General features: G+C 39.9%; 3 non-coding genes across 3 annotated transcripts; all 3 read left to right on the forward strand.

The window, feature by feature from the left end:
- Window positions 1–9,943: 9,943 nt before the first annotated feature.
- On the forward strand, window positions 9,944–10,058 carry LOC120519266. Its single transcript, XR_005631424.1, has one exon. It is a non-coding gene; the product is annotated as a U5 spliceosomal RNA (small nuclear RNA).
- Window positions 10,059–11,446: 1,388 nt separating this feature from the next.
- LOC120519263 lies at window positions 11,447–11,562 on the forward strand. Its single transcript, XR_005631421.1, has one exon. It is a non-coding gene; the product is annotated as a U5 spliceosomal RNA (small nuclear RNA).
- A 1,385-nt stretch (window positions 11,563–12,947) lies between these two features.
- On the forward strand, window positions 12,948–13,063 carry LOC120519268. The gene has a single exon (XR_005631426.1). It is a non-coding gene; the product is annotated as a U5 spliceosomal RNA (small nuclear RNA).
- Window positions 13,064–13,142: the final 79 nt, after the last annotated feature.

Raw genomic sequence — 13,142 nt, forward strand, 5'->3', positions numbered from 1 at the left:
TGCCTCCTTCTTAGTCTTTATCACATGCTGCACCTCTCTGTTCCACCAACATGTCTCTTTGTTCCCAGGTGGTCTGCTTCCTGTCATCCTACTCAACACCTTTTCACCTGCTCGTAATACAACTTTGCTATTCTTCTCCCACCATTCCTCCACACTGTCAAATTACTTCATTTAAAACTTTCTCTCTAAACCTGTTCTTACACCCTTCCTCTTTTAACCTCTTCCACTTTATCCTGGTGCTGCTTGATCTGGTTGTTTCTCCTGCTGATTCTCATCTCCCAGCTCACTTTCACCAGTTTATGCTACACTATCACACTGTCTGTCTATTTGGCTTTCCCTTCCTCCAATACTGCAAGTCACAAGCTGATTTACTTTCTTTTCAAAAAATTTTCTGTTACCAAATCAGATGCCATGGCAAAATATACTATCCTTTCCCCTTCCCCATTTCTCTCCCCTACTCCCCACCCTCCATGTACACACTTTATCTCTCTATTCTTTCCCAAATGCCCATTTAGATCACCCCCAACAATCATCTTTCTTCCTCTTGTGTTGCCATAAGCTCTTCATCCATTTGTGCCCAGAAAACATCATTCTTCTCTTCCTCACAGCCCACTTGAGAAGCATATGCACAAATGACACTACAGTCTCACCAAGGCCCAGCTTGTCACTCATCAGCATATCACTCCTCCTTTTCACACCGACAAGACTATCTTTTAGTTCTTTGGACAAAACTATACCTACACCATTTCTACCTCACTCATTTGCTCCACTACACAATATAGAGCCTCCACCCAATTATTTTTCCTTATTCACTATCCATGTAGTTTCCTGCACACACAACATCCCCACTTTTCTCCTCTCCATCAAATCTGCCATCTCTCCCTTTCCCAGTCATTGTCCCAACATTCAGTGTCCCCACTCTTACCTTCAACTTACCCTTTTTCTTTCCCTGCCGTGTCTTCTTCTTCTGCTTCTTCTGGACTAATTTCTTTAGCCTAGCCCTACCTGATTTCCCAAAGGGGTCAGATGAGGATCCAGCGCAATTTCTGAAGCTGATTGGTTTGACTCCATCATTAAGTGTTTGGCTAAAGTTTTACAGTCAGATGCCCTTCCTGACACTAACCCTCTCTATTTATTTGGGCTTCACATTTTAGTTGTTATACTAATGAATATTATTTAGGCTTCAAATAACATAAATTATGGTGGCCGGGTGGCGCTGTGGGTTTCCTCCCACAGTCCAAAGACATGCAGGTTAGGTCCATTGGCGATTCTAAATTGTGCTTGGTGTGTGTGTGTGCCCTGTGGTGGGCTGACGTCCTGCCCGGTGTTTGTTTCCTGCCTTGCAAGCACTTTGAGCTACTGTTTGTATGAAAATGTGCTATATAAATAAATGTTGTTGTTGTTGTTCTTGCGCCCTGTGTTGACTGTGATTGGCTCCAGCAGACCCCCATGACTCTGTGGTTGGGGTATTGCAGGTTGGATAATGGATAGATTGATAACACACATTTAATTTATTTCAAATTTTTTTTCCAATTCGTTTTGCACCCTGTGTTTATGATCTTCTTCTAAAGAATTACATGTTGTTTCTCAGTATAATTTCCCTTGTGCTTCAAAGCATTATGGCAGTTTTAATATTTTAACTAAGCTAAGCGCTAACCACCCCTTAACCCCCCCACCACCATCACCACCTGCGCTTATGCCCCAGCCACTTGGCGTCTCTGCTGTTCACGTTGTTAAGAGGGGCTGAATGCACCCAAAGAGAAGCGGTTGCTCCTCTGACACCTCCTCGATGATACAATGGGAAACACATACAGTTTTTTTTTACCTCCTCTTTGCTCGATCAGCTGCTGGATTGCTGCTGCTGCCATACCGCTGTAATATCCATCTCGTGGAACATTTCTGTCATATCACCTATGTCCATATATTCAATATCTTTTCACTTTTACTTTTTCATCAGTATCGCATAGAATTTTGATTCCATGTTTGGAATTACATCGCGACAACACGACGTATAACTGAGTGAATATTGTTTCTTTCTCTTTACAAGAAATGTGTCTGACATAACCATGCAGGACCCTTCCAAATCTCTTTGCATAAGCTCTTGTCTCACAGGGCTTCCGGCCCTGGGTGTGGTTACATCTCTTGGCATTCTCTGCGGGCGTGAAAGTGTCTCTCTGAGACAATCACGTCTTGTCTCCTTCCGATCTCCTTCCAAGATGTTTTTTTTATAGTAGCAAGATACTTTTATTTTGCAATTAACATATGGAGAGGCTCTATTTTGTTTGAATCTCACTCCAATTTTTATAAACAGTAACTGTATCTGGCATTTCCTCTGGCGTTTCCCCTGGATATGCCTGATTTCCACCCACAACCCAAAGACAGTTGGTTAGATTATCCGATAACTCTAAATTTACCCCATATGAATAAGTCTAATCGGGAGCATTAGCTCACCATCCAAGGCTGGTACAGCTGAAGTCGACACCTGGGACCTCATGTATAAACTGTGTGTACACACAAAAATGTTACATACGAATGTTTCCACTATGTATAAAACCTAAACTTGGCGTAAAGCCACGCATATTTTCACGGTAGCTCCAACCCTGAGCACGCTGAGTTCTCCACTCGGCTTTGCAAACTGGTGGCACCCAATCTCAAAGCAGTGCTACTGTTCCAGTGCGGTTTCCCTTTCTTTTTTAGATCCACATCCCTGACGCAGCTTTATAAATACACTGAAATGAGCAGCATACTGTTTATTAGTTTAATGCATCTGATTGTAATTAACCTGTAACAATATAATGGTCCACAGAATGGTCAAATTATTCTATATACGATAGCTGTTACTCTCACTGCACCTTTTTCTGCTTCTTCTTTCAGCTGCTCCCGTTAGGGGTTGCCACAGCAGATCATCTTTTTTCATATTACTCTCACTGCACCACTTGAAGTATTTATATCACTGTATCTGCGTGAGGAATCACAGCTCTACAGAAGCTGACTAGAAAGAGAATTATCGGTATATAGCATCAAGCACATGCGGCCTCAGTCATGCTGTCTACTGCTCTCAAACGGCTAACGCTTCAGAGCCTTTCCTTGCAGTTCAGAAACAGTTTCATCCCAAGAACTATAAATGCACTCAACCAGTCCATCAAGTGCTCCTTGTAGAGCGCTTTCTACTTATAAGTACAATTACCTCACTGTAAACTTGCGATACAGTTATAATATTGCACAACCTGAGCCACTTTATAAAGCACGTATTTACATATGACGACAATATCATTTTTAAGGTGAAATGCAACAAAATATGTTTATTATATTATACAGATAAAACTTTAACTTTATTTAAATAATCTATATTGTTAATAATTAAACATGTGAGGACACGGTGCCAGAGGGCTAGCAAGGAACTGGTGCTCCGTTCACGGAATGTGTTCCTGCTTTGCACTGTATTCTTTCTGGGGCTAGCATGACAAGGGAAGGGTAGATGGATAGAATAATTAAACATGTACTATGAAGATATTTCAGTGTTCCTTAAAAGTTTTGAAGAATCGGCATTCTAAGGTTGCAGATGGCTTAACGTCTACTACAGAGCTGATTGTGTGGCGATTGGTTACTAAGAGAAAGAAAAGGAAGGACAGGAATTGGAGGTAAGTGCGTTTGAAAGAGACAGTACTGCTGCAATAAATTATTTCATTGAATGTCGTGCACGGCACAGCAAGCATCTTGCGTGAGGCATGAACTATCACTGCGCTGCCGTGTTCCCATGTTTAATAACATGCTTTAACTCCTATCATCATGAAAATGATATCAAGTATACATCTCAGTATTTTAATTATTCAGAGAGCTGTAATATCATGAATGTAATGGATTCTGTGTCCGTTTAAGAAGCACGTAGTGATTCACACACATAGAGCACATAGAAGATCAAAGGGCCTCACTCACCTCCCCTCGGACTGCTGTGTGTCTCTCGGATTCGCATACAAATACATTGGTACCACAAGTGAACTATAATACACAGCGCAATGAGAGAAGTCAAAACAAACCGGAATGTTCAAGCAAATTATAGAAAAAAAACCCAATCCAAATCCGTTAAGTAGTTCACTTGTGAAAAGCGGACAGACATACAGAAAGACTGACAGAAGTTGGATTTGATATATATAGAGATTAATACTTTGTATAATATTTTATATATTCCCACAACATTCACACAGTTATTCAGTAACATAAAAGACCAGGAAGCTGAACCTAACTGAGAAAAATGCATCTGCACCCTGTTAAGTTACCAGCTCTTCGAAAGCTATGTGTTTTTTTTTTGTCTGTTTTAAAATTTTATGTCATGTAATTTAATTAAGATGATATAGGTGGAAGCATGGATTGTACATTCTGATGGATGGATTACTGAGTACTACAATTTGATGGGTTGTACTTTAGGAAGTAAAATAGATCGCATTTACAACTAAACCACCCAAAGGTCAGAAAACTATCTGTATGAAATGATAAACTATCGGCACTATTTTCTAAAAAAAAAAAAACAGAAAAGCAGAAAAAAGTATGCACTTTGGGACAAGCAGCAAAGTGGTTTTATTAAGTCTATTCAACAAAATGTAAAACCCACCATAACCATAAAATATGTGACAGCAGTTGGCATGACATTATTAGAGTTTCGTTCTTTACTCTTCCAGAAACATCTCAAAAAACTCTTTTAGTGTACTCAAGAAGAAGAAATTCCAGTTAGTATTAGGTTCCCTTGGCTCTTAATGTTTGCACCAAAACACTAGTCCCTTCAAACTTTTCATATTTAATTTTCTTGTTGGTGTTTCTACCTTATGCTAGAAATTGGAATATAAATTTTTCAAGCCCCTTAAAACTATTTTCAATCTTAGTTTTACATTACCTCACAATAAGCCAAGGTTTAAGACGCAGTCTTTAAAACATATCTCACCAGAGTTGGTGCTGAATTGCTTGTGTCTTTATGCAATGTTATAGTTACATGAAAAAAAATCCACATTTTTGCAGGAATAACATTTAATTTTTACTGTTTCCTGTTAAGGTTTCTTTGCCAGACAAGTGGTAGGTAAGAAACGTTACATACAATTTCAAGAACAGCCACCTCACACTCTGTTATCTCAATGGAGATAACTTGGAGTGGCTACTGTTAAAAATATCATTGTTCTTTAGTGTATTTTCAGTTTATATCAAAAATATTAATTTGGTTTATAGAAACATGTAACAGGCTTTACCCATTCAAATGTCCGAATTCCCAAGTCGATCAGTCAGCTTCAGGTCTTTGATTGCAGAACACAGACAAAATTTCGATATCTCTTGATTGTATTCACTTTATGTAAATTCCTTTACATGCGGTTTAATGATCCTCTGCTGCTCCTCACCTGGAAGTCCTCTGTCACTCACTTTCTACCTTCAGTTGTATTGTAAGAAAGACAAGGTGTCGCATGTCAGCTGCACAGTCCTCACTGGTCGTGTTCTCTTGTACCTGGTTGAAACACACATGTTCTTGGTTCCTACATCCCGAATAAATCTTTCGGCTTTACTAAAAGATTTCGGGTTCTAATAAAACTAAAGGAATAGAAATCAAAAGATATGAAGAAATAGTCATGGGAAGATTAATGAAAGTTCATTTGGCAATAGGAAACAATGTAGTCAAGCTGATTAATATTATAAGATAATATTAATATGATAATATAATTTGATAAGATGATTCAAAACAGTATAAGCAATATTATAAAAGAGTGGGAAACTTTGAAAGATTGGTGTAGGAGCCAAAAGAAATGGTGGGAATTAATGAAAGAAAATACAAGAGAATTTTTCCAAAAAAAGGGCAAAGAAAGGACGAGGATAGAGAAAGAAGAAACAAAAACATTGCAGGAAAGGCTGGAACATCTATATAAAGTTGAGGATTATGATGTCAAAATAGAAACAAATTAGGGGTAAAGAAGAATTACTAAAAGAGTACAAAAAAAGGAAGAAAAGATAAAATTTCAGAGTAGAGTACAAAAACAAGAAGAAGGAGAGAAGTACTATAGATATTTCTTTAAGAAAGTAAAGGAGAGGAGAAAAAAGGCCAAAATAGTAGAAATAATAGATGAATATGGAAATAGTAAAAGAGAAAATAATGAAATAAGGGAAAGTTTTCTGACACATTATAGAGAAATTTATAGAGAGAAAGAAATCAACAAGGAGGATATCGACAGAATGGTAAAGACGATAGACCGAAGATTTGCAGAAGGACAAAAGGAAAGCCTGTGTCGAGAAATAGAAATGGAAGAAGTGGAGTCGGCTGCTAAAATGTGCAGCAGAGGAAAAACTCCAGGGAAGGATGGTTTGTCGATAAAATTCTATTTCGAATTTTGGGATTTAATAAGAAATGACATACATAGTTTGTTTATAGAAATTTTAAAAGACAAATGACAGAAACAATGAAAAGGGGAATAATTACACAAATTCCCAAAAAGGAGGAAACAACGAACATAAAAGGATGGAGACCAATTACATTGTTGTGTCAGGACTATAAAATATTGACTAGAGTTTTGGCAAATATACTGAAAACAAATATTGAGAGTGTAATAAAAGAAGAACAGGCATGTGTGGTACAGGGAGAAGTGCAGCAGATAACCTGTGTGTTTTAAGAGACTGCATTAATTTCTTGAGAGAGAAGCGTGGATGTTGGAACTTTAAATTTAGATTTGGAGAAAGCATTCGATAGAATTGCACATAAATATATGTGGAAGATACTCCAAAACATGGGAGTGCCCGAAGGTCTTGTGGAATGGATAAAAGTAATATATAATGATATATGAAGTCAGATAAAAGTAAATAATAAATTAACAGAGGAGATAAAGGTGAAATATGGAGTAAGACAAGGGTGCCCATTGTCAACAGTGTTGTTTATTATATGTATAGAGCCTCTTTTAAATAAGATCAGAAGTGACATAAATTTAAAATGAGTGGAAGTACCAGGAACTGGGAGACAACAGATAAAAGTGTTTGCATATATGGATGATGTAAGCGTCATTATAAGAGACGTGTGCAGTGTGAACCAAGTAATTGAACACACAGAATCCTTTTGGAGGGCATCGTGTTCAACATTAAATCTTAAAAAACGTGACTGTGTGTTGTGGGGGAAATGGAAGGAAAAGCCAGAAGGAAAGATAAAAATGGCAAATATGGTTAAAATACTGGGAATAAATTTTGGAGACAAAAATATAGAAAATAAGGAATGGAAAGAAAAGTTAAAGAAGATTAACAATAAAATAGGATTTTGGAAGTTAAGCAGTTTGACTATGGAGGGTAAAATATTGCTGATAAAAGCAATAATTTTATCAAAATTGGCATACCTAGCCACGGTGTTTTTTCCACCACGAAAGATTTTGAAAAAAATTATGAGAACTTGCTTTGTTTTCCTGTGGGGATCAAAGTGTGAAAAAATAGCAAGAAAAATAGTGACAAAATAAAAAGAGAAAGGAGGAAAAGGCCTTCCAAAAATAGAGCAGGAGTTGATATTAAAACACGCAACAACAGTAATTAAAATGGCACTGAATAAAAAAGGGAAAATGGCGGAAATGGTAAGGTACCTATTGGGAGCAGAATTAAGACGAGCCAAACTGTGGAAACCCGCAAACAATAGACCGACTGCTTTTAAGGCGCCGCAACATTATAAAATAATAATAAAATGTTTGAGGAAATATAAAAGGAAGGAAGGAGAGGCCAAAATATGGGGAAGGATTAGAGACCTTAAAGAATATATCGGGAAGCAAGAAATAATAGTTAAAATTCAACAACAAACTGGAGAACAAACAAAAAAAGTATGGCAACAAGTTGCAGCTAAAGACTTGACAAATAAACAAAAGGACTTGGGTTGGTTAACAGCACACAAGATGTTACCGGCAAACGCAGCCATGTATAAACGAAGAATAGAAAAACATGTAGTGAGATAGAAACAGCAGTGCACGTATTTTGGCAATGTAAAACAGCACAAGAGGTGTGGAAAGGAATATTACAGAAATGTCAATAGGGAAAGAGGAAATAACAAAGGAGGGAGTACTGTATGGGTTAGTGGGGAAGGGGTTAATTGAAAATTGGAAAAGAGAAATGGAAATTAATTAATATAATAAAGGAGAATATGTGGTGGGAAAGGAATGAAACTGTGATACATAATAAAAATGTACCCATTAAAAGACTGTTACAGAAATGTGAAAGAGACATAACGGAAGAATGGAGAATCAGGGAGGAAAAAATGAACAAGAACAGAGTTCAATAGGAAAAAAGTAAAGACTTTTAAAATTATATTAATTGGGAGGAAAGGGAGTGTAAAAAAAAAAAACAAGTGTGGGGAAAGGTGGTGGATAACAGTGAATTAGCAAATTGGCCAGACATTGTGTATGTGTTCAAAGCTAAGACACTGAAAAAATTAAAAGGAAAAGAAAAGAGAATAAGCAAAATAGTGCTTGTTTGAAGTAAAGAAAATGCATTTTACTAAAGATTTCCGTGGAGAGGACCGTTAAAGAGTCTCAAAGAATTTTTGCACAGCCTGTTTCGTACAGGCTCTCTGAGCTTGGTTAAAAAGAAGTTGTGTCTTTCCTGTCTCTGTTCCCCCTGGTTTAACCGTACTGATGTTGCATGTAACTCTTAGGTAGGATTTCAGAGGGTTTGATGGTATCTGCTGTGAGTTTTTTCCGGGTAATTCTTTGGGAGTTTTCAGGGCTCTCGCTCTTGTATGCGACGCTCTGCATATTAAAGATAAGGAATCGAATTGCCTTGTGTGAGGAAGACATAAAGCTCGCTATCTAAGCACACAAGCAGATCTTTAGCTGCGGGTCATATCTCTTACAAAACCATGCAGAAGATACCTTGGGATTCTGGAAAAACTTTCAGATGATGGCACAGCTACATACCTCAACAGTGGCAAGCACAGCATAGGTAATATGCTGAATCCAAATCTCCCATTCTTCAGACTTTTAAACATGGGTAACACTTCAAAAATCTTATCAGCGGGGAGTATCCGAGAAGGACTTTGTTATTCCTGGTTTGTAATTGTTTATTTTTGTCTTTCACTCTTCTTTGAGGAAAATTTTGCAAAATGGAAAAATGTGCATCAAAGGACATGGCGTTAAGTACCCGTTGATTGCTGCTGATTTCTGAATTCCGTGGAAATAATATTGTTTTCAATGTGTGACCTGAATGTAGCCATCGATACAAGGTTTAACTTGATCTCCAAGGCTTGCCTCCCAAACACTGCACTTTTGCACTGACATAACGCGATGCCACGTGCCTCAATCTGTAGAGTTTCCGGGTGAAACAGGACATCCAAGTCCCAACCCACCTCTGAGATTTCGACTGATTCAATAATGAGGAGCCCACCCAGTGTCTGCACACTATTAGGATTTCACTCGATAGATCACTTAACCCTTGAAGTCGATCGTGTGGTTCTCGTGCATCTAGTGGCCTGAAGTGACATGACGAGAACCCTATCGGCAAGCACGGTCTGGACATTGGTGTAAAGAAGAATTCACCAGCTCTGGACGTGTCTATTGTCTATTCCAGTTGTTCCCTTTTGCGCCCAAGGAAGCGGGAAAATCAGGAGAAGTGGAAATAGCGATGGATACCCAGGACAAGCTGACTTCTGTCTAGAGGCCTTGCAAGAATTCAGATGTTGATTAGCATAAGTGGCGTTTCTTTGTATCTCTGGGTGGTGGGCGGGAGTTTCTTGCCCCTACCCATGATGCATTGCAGAGTGTGCACACTCAACATATTCAGTTCCATATAATCTAAATTCCTTTGGCTGCGACTGTTTTAATGCTTCTCTGGTGCTCCTCACCTAGTTGTCCTTTGGCTCACCTTCTACCTTCAGTTTTTTTGTAAGTCTGACAAGGTGTCGCATGTCAGCTGCGCAGGCCTCACTGGCCGTGTTCTCTTCTTCCTGGCCGCAACACACATGCTCTGGGTTCCCTTCATCCCGAATAAATCTTTGCCTTTTACTAAAGATTTCCGTGGAGAGGACCGTTAAAGAGTCTCAAAGAATTTTTGCACAGCCTGTTTCGTACAGGCTCTCTGAGCTTGGTTAAAAAAAGTTGTGTCTTTCCTGTCTCTGTTCCCCCTGGTTTAACCGTACTGATGTTGCATGTAACTCTTAGGTAGGATTTCAGAGGGTTTGCGATGGTATCTGCTGTGAGTTTTTTCCGGGTAATTCTTTGGGAGTTTTCAGGGCTCTCGCCTTGTGTACGCACGCTCTGCATATTAAAGATAAGGAATCGAATTGCCTTGTGTGAGGAAGACATAAAGCTCGCTATCTAAGCACACAAGCAGATCTTTAGCTGCGGGTCATATCTCTTACAAAACCATGCAGAAGATACCTTGGGATTCTGGAAAAACTTTCAGATGATGGCACAGCTACATACCTCAACAGTGGCAAGCACAGCATAGGTAATATGCTGAATCCAAATCTCCCATTCTTCAGACTTTTAAACATGGGTAACACTTCAAAAATCTTATCAGCGGGGAGTATCCGAGAAGGACTTTGTTATTCCTGGTTTGTAATTGTTTATTTTTGTCTTTCACTCTTCTTTGAGGAAAATTTTGCAAAATGGAAAAATGTGCATCAAAGGACATGGCGTTAAGTACCCGTTGATTGCTGCTGATTTCTGAATTCCGTGGAAATAATATTGTTTTCAATGTGTGACCTGAATGTAGCCATCGATACAAGGTTTAACTTGATCTCCAAGGCTTGCCTCCCAAACACTGCACTTTTGCACTGACATAACGCGATGCCACGTGCCTCAATCTGTAGAGTTTCCGGGTGAAACAGGACATCCAAGTCCCAACCCACCTCTGAGATTTCGACTGATTCAATAATGAGGAGCCCACCCAGTGTCTGCACACTATTAGGATTTCACTCGATAGATCACTTAACCCTTGAAGTCGATCGTGTGGTTCTCGTGCATCTAGTGGCCTGAAGTGACATGACGAGAACCCTATCGGCAAGCACGGTCTGGACATTGGTGTAAAGAAGAATTCACCAGCTCTGGACGTGTCTATTGTCTATTCCAGTTGTTCCCTTTTGCGGCCCAAGGAAGCGGGAAAATCAGGAGAAGTGGAAATAGCGATGGATACCCAGGACAAGCTGACTTCTGTCTAGAGGCCTTGCAAGAATTCAGATGTTGATTAGCATAAGTGGCGTTTCTTTGTATCTCTGGGTGGTGGGCGGGAGTTTCTTGCCCCTACCCATGATGCATTGCAGAGTGTGCACACTCAACATATTCAGTTCCATATAATCTAAATTCCTTTGGCTGCGACTGTTTTAATGCTTCTCTGGTGCTCCTCACCTAGTTGTCCTTTGGCGCTCACCTTCTACCTTCAGTTTTTGTAAGTCTGACAAGGTGTCGCATGTCAGCTCGCAGGCCTCACTGGCCGTGTTCTCTTCTTCCTGGCCGCAACACACATGCTCTGGGTTCCCTTCATCCCGAATAAATCTTTCGCCTTTTACTAAAGATTTCCGTGGAGAGGACCGTTAAAGAGTCTCAAAGAATTTTTGCACAGCCTGTTTCGTACAGGCTCTCTGAGCTTGGTTAAAAAAAGAAGTTGTGTCTTTCCTGTCTCTGTTCCCCCTGGTTTAACCGTACTGATGTTGCATGTAACTCTTAGGTAGGATTTCAGAGGGTTTGCGATGGTATCTGCTGTGAGTTTTTTCCGGGTAATTCTTTGGGAGTTTTCAGGGCTCTCGCTCTTGTGTATACGCGCTCTGCATATTAAAGATAAGGAATCGAATTGCCTTGTGTGAGGAAGACATAAAGCTCGCTATCTAAGCACACAAGCAGATCTTTAGCTGCGGGTCATATCTCTTACAAAACCATGCAGAAGATACCTTGGGATTCTGGAAAAACTTTCAGATGATGGCACAGCTACATACCTCAACAGTGGCAAGCACAGCATAGGTAATATGCTGAATCCAAATCTCCCATTCTTCAGACTTTTAAACATGGGTAACACTTCAAAAATCTTATCAGCGGGGAGTATCCGAGAAGGACTTTGTTATTCCTGGTTTGTAATTGTTTATTTTTGTCTTTCACTCTTCTTTGAGGAAAATTTTGCAAAATGGAAAAATGTGCATCAAAGGACATGGCGTTAAGTACCCGTTGATTGCTGCTGATTTCTGAATTCCGTGGAAATAATATTGTTTTCAATGTGTGACCTGAATGTAGCCATCGATACAAGGTTTAACTTGATCTCCAAGGCTTGCCTCCCAAACACTGCACTTTTGCACTGACATAGCGATGCCACGTGCCTCAATCTGTAGAGTTTCCGGGTGAAACAGGACATCCAAGTCCCAACCCACCTCTGAGATTTCGACTGATTCAATAATGAGGAGCCCACCCAGTGTCTGCACACTATTAGGATTTCACTCGATAGATCACTTAACCCTTGAAGTCGATCGTGTGGTTCTCGTGCATCTAGTGGCCTGAAGTGACATGACGAGAACCCTATCGGCAAGCACGGTCTGGACATTGGTGTAAAGAAGAATTCACCAGCTCTGGACGTGTCTATTGTCTATTCCAGTTGTTCCCTTTTGCGCCCAAGGAAGCGGAAAATCAGGAGAAGTGGAAATAGCGATGGATACCCAGGACAAGCTGACTTCTGTCTAGAGGCCTTGCAAGAATTCAGATGTTGATTAGCATAAGTGGCGTTTCTTTGTATCTCTGGGTGGTGGGCGGGAGTTTCTTGCCCCTACCCATGATGCATTGCAGAGTGTGCACACTCAACATATTCAGTTCCATATAATCTAAATTCCTTTGGCTGCGACTGTTTTAATGCTTCTCTGGTGCTCCTCACCTAGTTGTCCTTTGGCTCACCTTCTACCTTCAGTTTTTGTAAGTCTGACAAGGTGTCGCATGTCAGCTGCGCAGGCCTCACTGGCCGTGTTCTCTTCTTCCTGGCCAACACACATGCTCTGGGTTCCCTTCATCCCGAATAAATCTTTCGCCTTTTACTAAAGATTTCCGTGGAGAGGACCGTTAAAGAGTCTCAAAGAATTTTTGCACAGCCTGTTTCGTACAGGCTCTCTGAGCTTGGTTAAAAAGAAGTTGTGTCTTTCCTGTCTCTGTTCCCCCTGGTTTAACCGTACTGATGTTGCATGTAAC

Source organism: Polypterus senegalus, unplaced genomic scaffold (genome assembly GCF_016835505.1).
Source record: "Polypterus senegalus isolate Bchr_013 unplaced genomic scaffold, ASM1683550v1 scaffold_5508, whole genome shotgun sequence".
Classification (NCBI taxonomy): domain Eukaryota; kingdom Metazoa; phylum Chordata; class Cladistia; order Polypteriformes; family Polypteridae; genus Polypterus; species Polypterus senegalus.